We start from the raw sequence: 17,649 nt of genomic DNA, 5'->3' as shown, positions 1-17,649 counted from the left end.
CTAGCAGCATCATGAGAGGGTTAAGTATGATTGCACATGATCCTGAATCCATCTTTAGCAATGCCTCTATTATGTAGGACTTCTGGGTGAGTCAGTAACAAAGGATTAAATCCATCTCTTATTAGTACATGCCACCTGCCTCAGGACACAATGTTTAAAGCATGTGATTGTATTGTAATAATTTTTATTGTGGTGACATCTGAGAACCGCAGGTGTGGATGAGATTTCACTGGTATTACTCATTGTGAAGACAAAGCAAAAAGTCAAAGCACTTGTAGTGTAAATACAGCACGAGGGGACACAAGGATGGATTTACACAGGTCAGGGAAGGACACGGCAAAGTATGCTTGGTCCAGCTCATGGATTTGCCCTCAGCCTCCTCTTTGGTTTAATGATCCAAAAAGTGCCCTGGTGTTCCCTGCAGCAGATGCTATGAGCAAAAGGCTGAATGGGGCACCCAGGAGCAAGGGGTTTAGGTGGAGGAAGGTGTCACATCTGCAGCCATGTTCTGGACACAGAAGAGGAATCAAGCCCCAGACTCCATTGCCAAGGGAGGAATAGATGAATCTTAGGGAGAATGTTGTAAGGAAGCTTCAGATATCTTTGGACAGCTGCTCACTATGCCTCAGGCCTGTCTTCACTCACTTTTTTCCCTTATCCTGTTTCTACTCTAAGCCACCTGGATAGACTGCATTGGAAGGCATGTTGCTATAGCTGCTATAGAGGAAAAAGGCTTTGTCTCAGTGTTGAATAGGAGCTATGAAAACAGTAAATGAGATGTCCTTGTGAAGGAGGGAGCGGGAACGACAGAATGACCACTAACCTGTCCATGTCCCCTCTGAACTCTCTTTCCTGATCCTTTTCCAGCTGTGCCATCCACAGAGATGGTTTGGATTCAGCATCCAGAACTGAGCACCCGGCGCCACCTCAGCACCCAGGGCTGCCCCAGGAAGACACCTACCTCGAAACAGGAAAGAGCTTCTCCTCAGCATGACTGAAATACTGCCCAGTCTCCTCTCCCTCCTTCTCCTCACTTTTTTTTCTGCTGTGTTTCACTGTGGTAGAAGAGAATTGTTTTGACTGTATCTTCCTTGTAGACATTAAATACCTTTCAAAGCAAGGTCATAGTCCCTGGAGCTATGACAGCACACATGAAGATAACAGTTCAGGCTGGTGTTGCTGCCCTTGTTGCAGGCATGGAGCTGCTACTCTGTGTTGCGGGGGTTTCTCTCCAGACAGCATCACAGCTCAGCACCCTGAGTTTCCACAGGGAGGAACAGATCTTGCAAGCCCTCTTTTCCTTCCATGTGCACACCTGCAGTAATAGACATGTTAGATCTCCCAGGTAATCTAGGAGCTGGGTGTCTGCACGGTTCTTTGGGGTTTTTAGTACACACTCACAGGTTATTGTATCCAAGGAGAAATAACACATCTGTGGCATCGAGACAGCACGGAGAGGTACAGACTTGAAACAGGAACAACTAATGATCTGTGGCAGACAGGCAGGGCCTGGACAAACTGCTGCACAGCATTGTACATGCCAAGCGGGTTCCTGGCATCTGGTTCATCTTCCCATGTCACATCTGATGTTTGAATAGAGGAAAAACACATGAGTTTATTTCCAGTGCCTCTCCCTGTTAGACAGGTGACCTTTTCATAGCTCTGGAGGGCAAGGGAGAAGGCAGCCTACAAAGTGTTCAGATGGTGCTTGACAAATGAAGATATGTAAACGAGGTAAGGGACAGAGGCGCCGAGCTAGGAAGAGCCAGGCATCATCAGGCGTTACGAAGCCTGTCTCATTAGCTGGGGAAAGGTTTGCTTTGGCTCCCATGTTGAGGAATGGCGGTGGGGACTAATAGTTGGGATCAGACAGCACACGGGTTCGGATGGAGTGCTGAGGATGGTTTATCCCATCCGGGGAAAGGAAGCCAGCCTAGCAGCTCTTCCTCTCACTGGAGTGCAGCTCTGCTTACAAAGCACTCAGGAGAGCACAGAGGGTCTCGCATTGCTTCATGCTGCCCCCCTGCCAAGTGAGGAGAAATTTTTCCCCTGCCAACACCAACAGCACACTCTGAGTCCCCACCTCTTATCACCCATGTGTGATACCCACCACAGACACACGTGAGAGCCAGGTCCCAGAGCTAGCTTTGTGCTGACATTGTGTTGTGGAGCTCGTAGAGAGCCTGTGGTGGTCACAGTAGCCTGGGTTTGGTGTCTTCTGACCCCTTCAATTTTCACTTTAGAAAAGGCTGTTAAACCTGGAAGGGCAGAACAGTCCCCCGTTATGTTAGTAAATGCCAGTTTTGTGCCGGTGTGCGCAACCCACGTGTATACCTTAATCCCTGCTTCAGAGCATCTTAGTCTCCACCTCCCTTTGCACGTCCTTTGCCCAGGGCAAGCAGAAGATCCCAGCTGGCCCCTTTCAGACTTTTCCTGTTGGCTTCTCATAGGCACCAGTCTCTTCAGCCAGCTTCTGCATTGTTCCCACTGTGCCTTGTTGCTGCTGATATAGGAATCTGGGCTAGGAAAGGGCTTCCTGAAGCCAATGATAACTGTCTAACCCCTGACTAACTCCAAGAGGGAACCATTCAGTTCTGGAGTCCATCTCATCTGATCCATCAGAAAGCAGAAAGAATTTGTAATCTGACTGATCCTGACTATACCCCCTCAGCAAGGCTTGAATGTGGTAGATGCAAACATGACTTTCCACCAGGTGAGCTAAAAGAACTGGAAGCAATGACTGCTTGGATTACACTACACAACAGCTTTGTGATTTGTATGCAATGAGAAAATTGGACTGGGTTTGGATTTGCAACTATAAGTAGCTCAGATTCTTCTGCATCTCTCACTTCTGGGAATGGTCAGACAAGATGAGTTTTGGTTGAGTAGCTTATGTTTTCTAAAAGTTTTCTTGATGCGATTCATTGGTTGTCGATTTTTTTACTAGATAAAAAGTTTGCAAACAGATCTGTTCTCCTAGAAATCTCTTCCTGGATCTTCCTGGATTGCAGTTGTTCTAAAGTAAAAATCAATACAATATTCAATCCAAGCTGCAAAGCACTTTTTCATCAGAACTCCCCCTGCCCCTCCCCCGCCAAGCGCTCTTGATGACAGACTTGGGGATTGTTTTTTCACTTGAAACTTTAAAAAAAAAAAAAAAGAAAAAAAGCAGTTTCTATGTTGATTTTCCATGGAAAATGGGAAATGAACAAGTTTTTCTCACTGGCTTTAAATAAAATGCCTCTTAATTTACACATGTGAACAAGGTGGGTAGATATCATCCCTTACGCACACTTCCCATACTGGACATTTCCAAACTTGAGGACCCACAGATTCTTTCCTCAACAGTGAAAGATTCAGTTGATTTCCTCCTTCTATCCCTTTCATTGTCTCTCTGCCTTTTGGGGTATAGCCAGCACCAGAAGGAGAATGAAATAGAGTGAAAAAAGCTATTTTGTCTCTTGCCAGCTCAGTTGGAAACAGGAAGTACTGGAAATCTCCCAACTAAGCCTGGCTTTGGAAGACCTCCAGCCCACTTTGTCGAGGCCTGAAGCTCCAGGGGTTCTGCAAAGTGGCTGAACTTCTGGGAAATGCCACATACAACCCAAAGACTTCAGCTGTGTGAGTAAAACAGGGTTGACAGGGAACTGGTGGAGAGGATACAGCTGCCTGGAAAAAAATTTAGTCTGGAAGGTCTGCATTTTATATGTTCTCCTAGGTTCATGCTCATTTATGTGAATGTTGATAAACTTGATTGCAGGTGAATGCATGAATAATTTGGGGAAGTCATGGTTGTCTCTCTGCTCTGAATTTACTGGTGAGGATGAGGAGGAACAGAATGCAGGAGGATCAGTAGACTTGACCTATGCACCAACACAGTGTATTGGACACTTATGTATCCTTGAACTAGACATCCACAAATCTTTGGACACAGAACTACAATTAGCTCAAGACGTTAGACCATGAAGGCTTTTATGGACACCAGGCTCCAAGCTCTAACCTTACTGCTATTCCAAAAAACAAACCACTTTCTGACATAAAGCTCTTGGCAGCCACAGACTTTGTGCTGGTGCCAGGTGCACAGAGACAGAGCACACACAGACCCTTGAGAGATATTGAAAAGGCTGCAACTAGTTTTATTCTCTGGCACTGTTAGCTAGATTGGGGAGTTAACAGAAGTTTGTTTTTTTGGCATTTTTTGCTGCTGGCAGCTCCTGCTGTCTTTCTAATCATGGTCCGAATCCTTGCCCAGCCCAGCCAGGAAGATTCTGAAGCTGCCTCCAGTTTGCAGTCACACAGGACTTGAGCACAAGGCCACTGTTCAGATTCAGAGCCTGGAGGTGACAAGAAATGGACAGCACGTGCACCTGATGGGAGTTTTCCATCCTGTTGCGGTGTCACCAGGAAGCCAGGTCATACTCCATCTCCAGCCTCTGCAGCTGATTTGCCTTTTAATGCCAGGATAACTCATTATAGTGATGACTGCACAGGGCATTATCTCAGCATGACAAATGCAGGCCATGTGTGCTATGCCTCTGCAGCCCTGGACTGCAATCTCTGATGCAGTTTACACTTTGATGCAATCAGGATAACCATTTCCCAAGGTTGGCTCAGCAGAGACACGTGGCTCCAAGTTCCTGCCCTCCACTCCTGTGGGACACTTGCTCCCAGTCCCTACCTGTGGTCACAGTAACAAACAAAAGTCCTCATCAGGCACTCTCCATCTTATCGATTCTGTGGGAGATTTATGGCAGAGACCTGATCTCAGTGGAGGAGCTAAATCGAATTCACTAAGGAATTACAAGCCTGTCCGATCAATAATCTATTTATCTCCTTCACTTTGCCATCTTTAAACACTCCAGCCCTGTCAAAAGAAATTGAAAGCTTTTTAAAAATTAAATTATTGAACTCTGGAATGGCTCTGCTAAGGCTTCTGGAAAGGATCTTGAGACCAGGATGGATCCAGTTCAGATACAGCACTTAGGAGAGATCTGTCATAGCTCCAGTAACTCGATAGCAATCAAGCATGCAGGCTGGCATGGCAGGGGATACTGGCACTCAACACACAAAAAGAATCCAGCCTGCGATCACAGGTAGCATGGACACACAGTTTGCAGGAGATAGATACCACTTTGACATTAGTGCCAAGAAGGAATATGCATGTCAGGGGAACACAGCCGGGTGACTTCTACTGCATTCCCTTTGGCCAAGCTGAAATATGAGGAAGGATCACACATCCTCTGCTGCACTGGAAGAGCCTAGGAAAGGCTCATGTACCTACATACAGGTAGCATGAGCTAAGAGAAAACTGAGGTGCGAAGTGTTAACCCCACCTGAAAATGCATTACTGAGGTCCCTGGAAGTGGCAAGCTGCATTCGCTCATGACTTGAGCAGATCATGAAGTTTAATTTAACCAGCACATGATTTCAGAAGCAGTCATTATGTCTCCCAAGGGCAGAGGTGTGCTGCATCCCAGAAATAATGTTATTTTTCAGCTCTCATGAAGCACTTCTAATTAATAGATTATAAAGTAGTTTGCACGGAAGAAAACCCAGGCACAGAGAGGAAGCAGGGCTAGCTGAAAGCCAGCCAGTGTCAGAACCAGGAGCAGAACCATAGCCTCTTTGAAGAGCAGTTTCTATCCCTTTCTAAACTTTTTACCTAACAGATGCAGGCCCTTACAATCACAGGGGAGACTGCAGGATCAGTTCACACATGTGAACTGCCGTCATAGTAAAACTTCTTGTCAAAGAAATACTTACGCACGTGCTTAAGCCTATCTTTCTTCAGACCAACTCAAACAGAATATTATTTGCAGTTCCAGTGGGACTGAAACATATATTCTGCTGGCCGAAAGACAGGATATTTACTTGGTTGTGTAGAATTGGAGAATCACAACCACAATTGCTCTATGGGAACAACTGTGCTTGGAGAGCAAGCATGATGTTCAGACCTGAAGTCACAGTTGTTTGGGTAAATCAGAACATTAATGATGTTAGACTGGTGCCTGTGTGAGATTTCAGCCCTATATACAATCTTGCCTGTGGGATATTTGCTCCCCAGATTGCCCCATTTTTAACAGGTTCATGTACCTAGTTTTCTGCACCTGGAATTTCAGCACTGAAGTTGGAAGGGGCTACATTTCTCTGGAGATGGAGAGGGGCCAGTTCCTCTCACTTCAGAGGTTAATGAATGGAGTCATTATGATAATTAATGTTTTACTGATGAATTAATCACCTTCTCAAGCAGTTTCTGCCTTTCACTGTGCAGAGAGGCAGGGCCCTCTTGAGATCTAATACATCCCTTGCTAAGGTAGCTACCTTGTCCTGACAGCCGCCTGTTTCTGGAACAGGTTACCGTGCATCTGCGTTTTCAGCAGGGGAGTTGCTTTCCTGTGGGAGGGAAAACCTCAAAGCCAAGATCTGTGCTGGAATTTGAGAGACTCCAGGCTTCCAGCTGCTGGGATTAAGCTTTTTTCCAAAGTGTACTAACACTTCCAGTTCTGACTTGGGGCCACCTTGTCTGTCCCCATCCTGAGCCCATTTCACTCGCTACCCATCCAGCCCTGCCAATAAGCCTCACTTTTCCCTCTATCTTTGTCCTTCAATTCCTTCTCCTTGATGCTTTTCCTGCCTTCTCCATCCCCCAATGTTACTCTAGCCCTGACCCCAGGTCTGTATATTGATCCCAAGCCTGACTTGAATCACACTCTTTTTTCAGGTTCTCTTTCTAAAGAGCATTACTGAAGCACTTCACTAAAGAGCAAATGCCCTTGTTGTTTTCTTGTTATTGGAAGTGTGAGAAAGTGTGTGGTGACCATGCCAAAAAAATCACTAACCTTTCTGCGGCAGTTTATACAGTGCAATGAAACATTGAAAAGAGCTGCTGTCACACAAGAACTTTCTCCCTTGGCTGCAGGCACATTTGAACTGTGATTTCCAGGGGATGGAAAGCTGAGAGTGATTTCACAGCACTGTTCCTGAAATAATCCCAGTAAAGTCAAGAGGGCTCCTTGAACAGAGCCCTCTCAGAGTCCTACAGTGCTCAGAGTCACAGCAACATCTCCAGGCAGAGTCCCACGGACAGGTTAAGGTAAAGAAAAGGCACCCTCTACTCTTTAGGGTAAATTTGGCACCCTTCAAGATCACAGACTGTCATTCTGTTTTAACACGAGGTAAGGAACTTCATCACTGAACGTTTTTGGCAGAGAGTATTTTAGGCAAAGGATTTTGTATAGACACCTCAGATAGGATGAAGATATCCTGTAGAAAGTACGTAAGGTCTTGGGTTTTCTGATCAGTTCTTATCAGAAGAAGAAAGCAGAAATGAAAACTTGACCTTTTTAGTGAGAAATGAATACTACAACATTTTGCTGTTTCACAAGGGGAATAACGTAAAAGTAATTTAGAAATCTTGAAGTGTGGCAAAACAGGATTGTCACCCCATGGCCTGTACTTCTCAAAACCCATACCTTTTCAGGTCAGCTTCTCCTCTGACTTACCCTGCAAGCGTTCCGCTCTACCCGCAGTGCTCAGACTTCAATCCTCAAATCCTATTTCCTTCTCCTGCTCCGGCTGCCTCGTCTCCTGACTTGTTTATGATTGCCCCTCGGACAGTCCCCTCATTGGACATCCATCCATCTCTATGTGGCCTTTCTTCTTGTCGGTTTAAATGCTGCCTGTGATTTATGGCCTAGCAGTTCCCCAAACACCTCTCCGGCATGTTATATGGCACTGGTGTAAAGCTAACTCTCTTAAACCACAGAGGAAGCAAACAGTGCTAATTTATGCCTGGCTTTTTTTATACCACAGCATAATTCTGATTTTAATGTTCCATCTACACCACATCAATATCCTTTCACCGCTAGTAAGTAAAAACAAAAAGTAAATATTTCATTTCCCATTCTTTCCCTCTTAAAAGGTTTTGCCTAAACCAGCTCACCCAGCATGCCCTGAGGTTAGACAAATAGGAAGCGACTGTGGTCTGCCACAGGGGTGCTTTATGGGAAGGGCAGTGCCCACAAGTGTCAGCTTTCTGGGATAGTTGCTAGCTATTGGTGCACAAATATAACAAATGCAAGCATCTCCTGCATCAGGTTAAATTACTAGCCTGAGCTAATACAAGGCTCTAATACATCGCTAATTTATCAGTCTGGTATTACCATTTACTTCATGTAGCTATATTCAGAAAGCACATCAAAGTGCTCCGGGAAAGGAGAATAAAAAAAGGAGACAGAGAGAGAGGTAGAGAGGAAGAAGGGTAACAAAACATTATGCAAAAATATTAAAAGGCTAAGATAAATCTCTGGCCAGGGGCACTGACAAAATGACTTGGCAGCTGGATCCTGCTGGATCCAGGACATCTGCCATGAGTCTTTGCCTGACTGAGAAGCATCTAGATTCTCACTGGTGTTCTGGCAGCCCCACAGGGTTCTCCACACTAAAGCCCTGTAGTCCTGGGTGCTCTTCACATCTCCTCAAAAATTTGGGTCAGGGAAAAATCACTTCACCATCCCTGTATTTTTCAGGGCGAGGACAGAAAGACAGTGATCTTGCTAAAATCCCAGTTGAACCCAGGTCTCTAGAGTGCTCTGGCTCCTCACCTTGAAACACAGAGGAATATTTCACTGATCCAGCCACCCCAGAGTCTGTGCCAGTTCTTAGTATGGGAAGAGATTCGATGTCACTAGGTAGACCCTCTACAGACGAGACCTTTATGCACACATAGCCTATTGATTATGAAACTTCAGTGACTCAAAAAGTAGTATCTGTAAGGGTCATGCACTTCTGGTCTGCTGCTGCTTGTTTGCTCCCTAGACAGCCTATCTTCTAGATGGCTACCATACAGAGTCCCAGTGGAAAGCTGGCCCAGGCAGGACTCAGGGGGCACATGAGGGAGAAGAGGTGCAGAGGGTTTTCCCTCCAGCATTGCTTGAATGCAGTCACACTCACCATGTGCATGGCAAACACATCTAACACTGGTGTTCAGTACCCTACAACACCTTTGCTTCACTTTACTCTTCCTGGTGACATGCAACGTCACTGCACTGGGATTATATCAGGGCCAGAGACTTCCTGCATCCCAGTGTGTGTCACCGTGGTGCTGAGCAATGCTGAAGAAGGGTCACAACCTCCAATGCCAGGGTAGGCCTTGAGATTCCTCCCTTCCCTGACCTGTAGGTCACATTAGACAGTGCTCTGGAGAGTCTGTCTGACACTTTCCCATCAGCAGCAAATGCTGCTCTGCTCCTCCCTTTTCTTTTTCTCCCTCTCTCCCCCATTCCTCCTCTCCTTCCATTGCTAAAACTCTGTGAAAAGGGAACTCTGTGAAGGGGAAACATCTCAGGCAAAATCTGTATTCTGGTCTGGCAGCTGGAAGAATCAATGCTAACATGGCCCACGATGGCAGACAGTGGCTTACACTCACGAAGAAGCATCAGACAGGCAAAATCACTATGGGGTTGAACAGAGCAAGTCAGCACTGTCCAGGGATGGAGCCCTGTGGGCCCTGCAGAGAGTAGGACCATAGCACAAGGACTATAAGTACAAGGTCAAGCATCATTTAAATGACAAGCATCAGGCACTGGAATAGCCTGAGGGATTTTATTTGCTGTTCTCCAGAGCTGCTGGACAGACATGAAGGGTCCTCTACTGACCGTGCCAAGGGGAGTGCCCAGGGACGTCCCAGCTGGGCTGCTGTGCTCCCTCATGCTTGAAGAATGGTCCCATCTCCTCCCTGAGGGCACCCTGTAGACTCCCAGCTCCAGCATCACCTCCCTACTGTCTGCCCCTGCTCCCTCCCAGTGAGACTGCTGCCAGCTAATGAGATGCCTAACCCAGGACCCCCAGACTCTGTGTTTGTTTTCCAACTGGAAGTGATTAGCACAGTGGCACCTTCAGGCAGCTTAAAGCTGTAACACTACAGGGATGTTGCACCCCACCAGCTAGCCCAGAGAGACAGAATGAATGTTAGTTAACTTTAGTTACTCATTTCAGTTCGCAAATTAGCAGCAGGCACCCCTCAGCCCATGTTCTGGTCAGATAAAGCAAAGTTCATGTGCTCAGGTAATAAAACCTAAGCATCACATAGTAAACTGGCCCAGACATCAAGTTATAATTAGCAAAAGCCGTTTGGCTGGAAAAAGGTGACAGGAGATTTTTTTTTTTTGCTCTTCATTGGGTACTCCGCAGAGCTCATGCAATAAAGCTGCTCTCTTCTCCCTGCCAAGACACTGTGGCTGTAGCAGGATGGAGACCTACTGTGTCCCTCCAGTCCAGCACTCCCTACAGTGCTCCTGATAAATGGAGGGTCATTACAAGCATATTTAAAGGGCTTAAACAGAGCCATAGGAGAGAGTGATCCCAGAGCCGGCAGCTGTCAGCAAATGCCCTGCTACCAGCTCCCTCGCCTGTGCAGCCAGACTCTCCAGTGGAAAAATGAGACAAGGACCTCAGGACCTCCTGCCTGCAAGAGGGACCACAGCTATGGTGGTGCGTCCTGCTTGCAACAATCAGCTGAAATCCACTTTGAGACTGTCTAGTCATGAAAAGGGCTCTGCAGTTCAAACCCTTGAGGAAATGTAACTGGGATCATACTAACAAAGAACAAAATGAATTCACTGGTTAAATGCTGTCTGAATTTTGGAAGAATTTTGTGCTGGATGTTTAGAAAGCTTCTGCCTCTCACAGATGAGCTGCATGGATTGCCAAATGTATGTCCTCTCAGAGGAAAAAATGAGTTTTATTTCTGTTACAAACCTACAGGACTTGTTTCAGTTTTACAAATTTCCTTTCTAAATGGAAGCATTTTAGAGGAAAAGAAATTGCTTCAAAAAATCCTTACCAAAAAAACCTTTTTGAAAATGTTTTGATCTGATTGATCCATCAAGCAGTGGCTCAGGGTAAGGAAAAGATGACAGCTGTTCCTTTTGTTGCATGCTGTTCTGATTAGCTTCAAATAAGACACTCCCTGTCACCCATGTCCCTCCACGTAGCGAATGCACAGAGCTCTGTGGACTCTGCTGAAGACCCCTGATGCTGTAGCAGATCTCCTTCTGCTAGAAGGAAAAGACTTTTTTCCCCAGAACTGTTTGGAAAACCATGATTGGACTTAAATTCAGAATAGCAATAATAAAACTTTAGAGAATCTTTAAGGAGTCTTTCCAGAAGTGTTCAAAGTTAGCTTTAGTCTGCAGTTGTGATCAACACTGGCTTTTCTGGGAGCAGAATCAGGAGCATCCACACAAGGAGGAACTGTGGAATTTCTGGTTTCCCAGCATCCATCTTCCCTTGACCGTGTATCTGCTTTGGGTTGACTGACTAACGTGCCATTGTTTCTGAGGGCATTATTTGTATTCCTTTCTCATATAATAAAAGCTGTGCCACAGCAGAGAGCCACAAACACCGAAATCCAGCAGTGTCCTCGCTTGAATTAATGATACAGGGCAGACTTTCTGCAAAAGGGAAGGTTTTTTCCTAAGACTATAGCTGAGAATAAGCTTGCACACACATTTGATGTTCCTGTATGACATGAACTGTAGATTCACCTGAATCTTTGGGATTCAGATGTTTGGAAGGATTTTTCTGTCACTGGGGGAACATAAAATCCTCTCCTAGCTGTTTCCAGGCAATGCAAACTTCCTTTCTGAGCTCCCTTCTCTAGGCAGATGAGGCCACTGATGGGAATTATAGATTGCTTTTTGGTGCCAGCAGGTCTGAACAAAGGCCAGAATGGAAGAACGCGGCCACATCCCCAAATGAGAAATAAGTTTGGCTCCAGCTCAAAACTCTGCTGCTCAGGTCCATCCATGTCACCAAGGATAATCAGACAAGTAGCTTGTTGGAATCCTAATCCAGAAAAACCGAGAGCCAGAGCTAATGGCTAAGTAATCCCCACATTAAAACCTTCCACAAAGCTGAATGAGAGAACTGAGTTTCCAAATGCTTCCAATTAAATGAAACATTAAGGTCAGCACCCGGGTTTAAGGCAGAGCGGAAAGCATGCTGGAAGTCTCTGAGGGCAGCTGGGACAAGCAGCATATCCAAGACAGCATTTCTGACTCTCACTCTCATCTCTGGCAGTGTTAAGCACTGTCACAGCATTAGTGAAATGTGGGCTTTATGGGTTCATTTTTATCTCTGTGCATCTGTTTTCATGAGGACAGGGGTAGCTATTTGATGACAACCCTGCATGGATAGAAAGGATTTTTCTTTGCTTCTTTACTTTCTTCTTTGTACACCTCCTCCACCCCCACACCCCCTTCTCCCACCTAAGAGCAGGGGGTAATTTGTGTATTGGCTGAAATAAAACCCACTTAACAATGAAGTCCATGGCTAAAGCCTGTGGACATCAGTGCAGCCTTAATGAAATTTCTGTGCCTGAAACACATTAGTAGGCAAGAGCTGAGACTGGAAAAAGATTAGGCTGCTGAATAGCTGGCAGAGCTGGAGCTTTCAGAGTGAAAGTCAGCAGAGAGAGCAAGGGAGAAAAAGGGCTGCTCTGGCTGAGCTAACCTGCCTGAGCCACAAACCTTCCCCCATGCCTGGCCTCTCCCCAAATCCCTTCTGATCTCCAGCCCTCCCTGTGGGCCTGCAAAGCCCTTACATGCTCCCATAAACCTTCCCATCCTCACTGGCCTGCACCCACAGCACCCAGAGCTAGCAGAGGATGAGCTCCTGTGATTATAAAGGCAATAACTTGTTGGTTGTTTTGTGAGGTAGATGATCCAAGGCTCTCTGAGCTCTGTAGAGATTTAGATTCACTTGAAGTAGAGACTTGCATACTTTTGCTTCATTTCTGTTCCAACTGGATTCTGGATTCTGGTCCATTTTACACTAAAGTAGCAGAGAGATGCCCAAAGAGCATGTTTATGTGCAGAAAGAAGAAAGGGGGAGTCAGATGCAGGGAAGCCCTCAGGCTGTTTAAATTTCTTCCTGAAGACAGGTCGACTAAGTAGATGGTATCTCAGAGCCTAGAAATGTGCTCACATCAGCAGGTTTTATGACCATGCATCATTCAGTTGGTGACATCATTCAAGTCACCTCTCAAATTTACACAGGGCAACAAGGGGACAAGGGAAGCAGGGGGAGAGCACACAGAGTGGAAATACAGCTTCACTATTTTGAGACCCCAGCTGGCAGCTTTTCCACCCAATTTTCTGAGATCTTCAAAGCTGAGGCTGTGCACACTGAAACCAAAGAGCCAGGCTGGGGCTAGGAGTAGTATACTTTCCTTGTTGCAGACCCCTGTCCAGGTGGCTCCAGAAGTGCTTGGTGCATTCAGGCGTGGGTCTGGGGGGGATTCACTGGGGCTTGGGAGAAGCTTCGCTGCACCCAGCCCTGTCTGGTGCTACACAAGGACCTGTGCCCCATCCAGGCCATTAAGTCCTGCTGGTGAAACTGGCTCTGCTCAGATTGCAGAAGGACCTGACAACCCTGGGATTTGACACAGCCACGAGCTGCACTCCAGGAGCAATGTCCACTGACTCCTTACCCTGAGGATTTACACAATTTCTCTGAGCCTTGAAATGGTCATGGCCATCAAAGTCTTAAAAAAACCCAAACAAGCAAACAAAGCCACCCCCCGCCCCTTTAAGATCTATTACTTTTTTAAAAAAAGCTATGAATAATTATCAATACAATTGCAGGATTGGTCTTTTGGCTGCTATATTTTTCTTTAATTCCAGCATAATTTTGCTCTGACTGTCTCCCAGAAGACAAGTGTCTGACTTTTCTGCTGTGCCCTTTCAGATGCGTTACAGACTTGTCTGTGCTCTTAATGGCTTTGTCAGGAGATCATTTCTGCTCAAACCTTGTTAGTCTTAGTAAAGATAAAATAAAGTCATAAATACTTTTGTGGTTTCCTTTTTGCTGGGTTGTAATTTGACTAACAAATTAAATTACTTTAATTTGGAAACTAATAATTATTTGGTTAGAAGTAGACTGAAGGAAGTTTAGTTGAAAATGGACTTTTCATGGAAAGAAAAGGGATACCAGTTCTTGGAAATATAAACTAAATGTAGGAAACTGTATGAGTAACATTTTGAAAATCCTTTCTCATTAACCAGCTTTGGCTTTCAGTATATGTCATTTTTATCCCCATTTGTAAAGCTAATATTTCTTTCCGTCACATCTGCTGGGCAGACAAATCCACAAAGCTAGAAAACTTTGGTGATGGAGCTATAAAAGCAGAGGGATCTCATCATAAAGATAATGGTCCATTTTCAAAGTTCAAATCCCAGACTGTGTTACTTTCTCCTGTGATCTCCAAAGCCACATCCAGGAAAACAATGTTCATGCCGTGCTGCTACAGAGTTTTACTGATGTGTTGTGATCTAAATGGAGAGAGTGTTTTGGTACTCTGTTTTCATTTGTTAATTGACTCCTCTCTTACTTAAGATAGGAATTGGTGTAGTTTGTGATAAATGGATTACACGGTTCTCTTTGTTTCAGTTCAGCTTCTGTGAAATAATTGCAAATTCCTTGAGACACCAACAGTAGCATTGCACTAGGTAAAGGGGGGTGGAGGGTGGAATTTGTGACTCCTTTCCTCTCCATCAGTGGAAGGACATGTTTTTTAACTCAATATTTATCTAATGTAAAATGGATAAATGACACATGGGGCACAGTCCAGAATTCACAATTGCCTTTTCCTGCATGACTTACTGTAATTCAGTCCTCCTTGCGAGGGCTCACTAAGTCCCTAGCTCCTGCATACTTTGCAAAACAGGTCCAGCTTCAGCAGGAAGGATGGGAAGTCTCCACCCCACTTTCTGCACAGTGGCTAGGACCCTGCCTGGAAGGGAGAAGGTACTGGTATGACACCCCTCCACCCATCCTGATGAATGGGACTGAAGGTCTTCCTTTTCCTACGGGAACATTTCCACCAGGAAGGTGGTCTCATGCACGCTACAGCAATAACATTTTCAAAGAGAGGGAACCTTGTGCAGGTCTTCGGAAGGAAAGCTTTGGCAATCACCCTCAGAAGAGGTCTTTGGACTCTCTAAACTTGATCAGAAAAAATCACATTCTTCAGTATTCTTCACAGGTTTCCTGTTTTAGCACTGAGATTTTAGATCCACCTTCTAAAACATGTAGTTCACTTCAGGTGCTTAAAAAGAAAGCAAAACTGCCTAACTATGTCTTTTATTGGATCTGGCCCTCAAAAAACAGAAGGTGTTGGCAAACTCTGCTGCAACTCCATATGGTTGCTTTGTGGCTCCCTCTGCTCTTTAAAGGGGAAGGAAGATGTGTTTCTCACTCTCATCCAGACAGGCTCCGCTGCCAGGCTCTGATCTTCCAAATTATCACCCCTACAAAGAGGCAAAGAGACCTTTAACAAGGGCTGGCTTGTCCCCTCTGCTGGTTCTCCAGCCAGCATTTCTTCAGTGTCAGAGCTATAACTCTGCATCTTTCTAGCTCTTCATGTATGATTTTTCTGCTTCTTACTCAGTCCTCCTCCTCTCTTACACCATCCCTCTCCTATCTTTCAACTTACTCCATCACCAACACATTTTCAACAAGGACGATCTCTCCTGTGCTTCTTACTGCTCAGCCCATGTTGTCCTGACATGAAAAGGTAATTAAGAAGGGAGACAACTATTTCTTCCGTGCGGACTGAAGACTACAGCCATGCTCTCAGCTTTATGTGGAATCAGAAATTGCCAGAAAAACAGAAGTTATAAGAACGATGACTGACTTGCAGCAGACAGAGCTTACAGTTTCTGGCACAACAGCAACAAATTTTAATTTGGATTGTACTGAATGAGAGCCCTTTTCATGAATCCCTATAGACACTAATCACACTGGGTAGTAAGAACTGTTCTTGGAGATGGACTGACAGATCTGGGTGGCTATATATGACAGAAAAAGGCTGAGAACAGGCCCCACTTCAGCTTTCAATCTATTTACTTCTCAGAAAAGCTGATGTCTCTAGCTCACCCATGTGTGGAAACACTATGAACATACAAATATACACACACTCCATACATATTTACACACATACCTAGTCCCCTTGCTGAGCCTGAGTGTCCATTCTCCACTCACCTGGCTGGGGAGGGGGAAAAAGCAACGCACAGGCACAAAACTCCATCCGCTCTCAGAGCTCCAGACCCGAGGCCCATGGCACAGGCATTTTGCTCCATTCCTCCCTCACCATTCAATTCCATATGTATCCTAAAGATTTGGACGTGTTCTGCTTTTTATTTTACTATTCATTGCCTTAATTCCACCAAAGGCTGAGCGCATGGGAAATGAAGTTTCCCCCTTACTGTGCGTATTTCCAACCCTAACTTACTTTCTTCAATAAGTCTTTTTAAAAAAAAAACAACAACAACAAATCCATCTCCAAAATAACTTTGCTGAGCAAACAAACAATGAAAATCCTTCTTATTTCCACCACCAACTGCATAGGACCAATGGAGAGATGAGGCAGTGCTTTAACTCCCTAAAGGATGTCTGATGTGAGAGCACAAGCAAGGCAGAAGGAAGTATAAGTGGTGTTGAGAAAAGGACAAAGGTTTCTGCATATAGGAGGGAGCCTCGTGTCAATATTCAGGCTTGCTCTTGCCAACAGAAAAGGAGGTGCTAGAGCTCTGGAGTTCAGAGCATGCTCTGCTCTCAATTTATACCAGCATAAATCTGCAGGTGGGGTTGTGAAATCACTAAGAAGGAAGAGACACTTGCCTGTAAACACCTTCACTGCATCTCTTGAAGCCTGGATGAAGGTGGAAGAGCTTCAGATGATGCCATCTGGCCAACAAGTGATCTGGCATTGTGCAGAACCTTAGCTTCAGCTTGAATCGGCATTTAAATTCAGAGGAAACTTGGGCAAAGTCTCAGGCACCACCTTCTCCCTCCTCCCACATTGCATGACACGCTGCAGCTGAGCTTGGTGTAACAAACCCTGAGTACTGCTAACTCCCCCAGCTCCTCCCGGCAGGTGGTCCCAGGCAAGCCAGGGAACTGGTTTGGCCCTAAAATGGATTCTGCCTCTGATCTCCAAAGTCATGAGAAGCTGTAATTTGTCATTCACCACAGCTGCTTGCTGCAGACACACAACCTGGCCCACAGGCTCATCCTGGGCTGAGCCTTCTCCCCTTCTTGTGGGATCTTGCCATCCCTTTCCTCTCTCTAGTACTTGAAGCTAAAAAAAAAATGGTAGCAACAAACACTGGGGGAAAATACCTCTAGTCAGATCAATGGGTTTTATTTTTACATCAGTCTTAAAAGTTTCCTTTCACTTTTATGCCATTTGTTTTTATTATCGTTTGTTTCTCATCATAATAAAGTTACAACCTGAAACAAGGGGGAAAAAAACCCAACCTTCCAGCAGGGCTTTTCTTGGTTTCTTTTTACACTTAAAGCTACTGCTTTAAGCTGCTAAAATGAGAAAAAATTGCTCTTTTATTCTCACAGAAAGCCTGTTTCAAAGAATCAGCATTTTCTGATGAAAAATGGTTTGTTGAAAATTTCCCAACCAGTGCTTTTACTGAGTGCACTGAGCATAGTCCTACTAATACTTCCCTTCCATGTGGAGAGTGCAGATCACACCCTCAGACTTCATGGGAGCTGTGCTGTTGTGGTTATCAGCTCAGCTAAATGCTGCACTGGATTTGGAGCTGGGTGATGAGAGCAGACACTCATCTTGGG

General features: G+C 45.3%; 1 long non-coding RNA gene across 1 annotated transcript; it reads right to left on the bottom strand.

Moving 5' to 3' along the window:
- Positions 1-317: 317 nt before the first annotated feature.
- Positions 318-16,765, bottom strand: LOC148056219 (uncharacterized). The gene is made up of 4 exons (XR_015703757.1): positions 16,684-16,765; positions 2,111-2,258; positions 1,402-1,583; positions 318-1,315 (listed from the first exon to the last, which is right to left on the bottom strand). It is a non-coding gene; the product is annotated as an uncharacterized LOC148056219 (long non-coding RNA).
- Positions 16,766-17,649: the final 884 nt, after the last annotated feature.

This window comes from Nipponia nippon, unplaced genomic scaffold (genome assembly GCF_047370975.1).
Source record: "Nipponia nippon isolate SJK-2023a ecotype South Korea unplaced genomic scaffold, ASM4737097v1 scaffold_16, whole genome shotgun sequence".
In the NCBI taxonomy this organism is placed as follows: domain Eukaryota; kingdom Metazoa; phylum Chordata; class Aves; order Pelecaniformes; family Threskiornithidae; genus Nipponia; species Nipponia nippon.
This window is presented reverse-complemented; position numbering and strand designations above follow the sequence as displayed.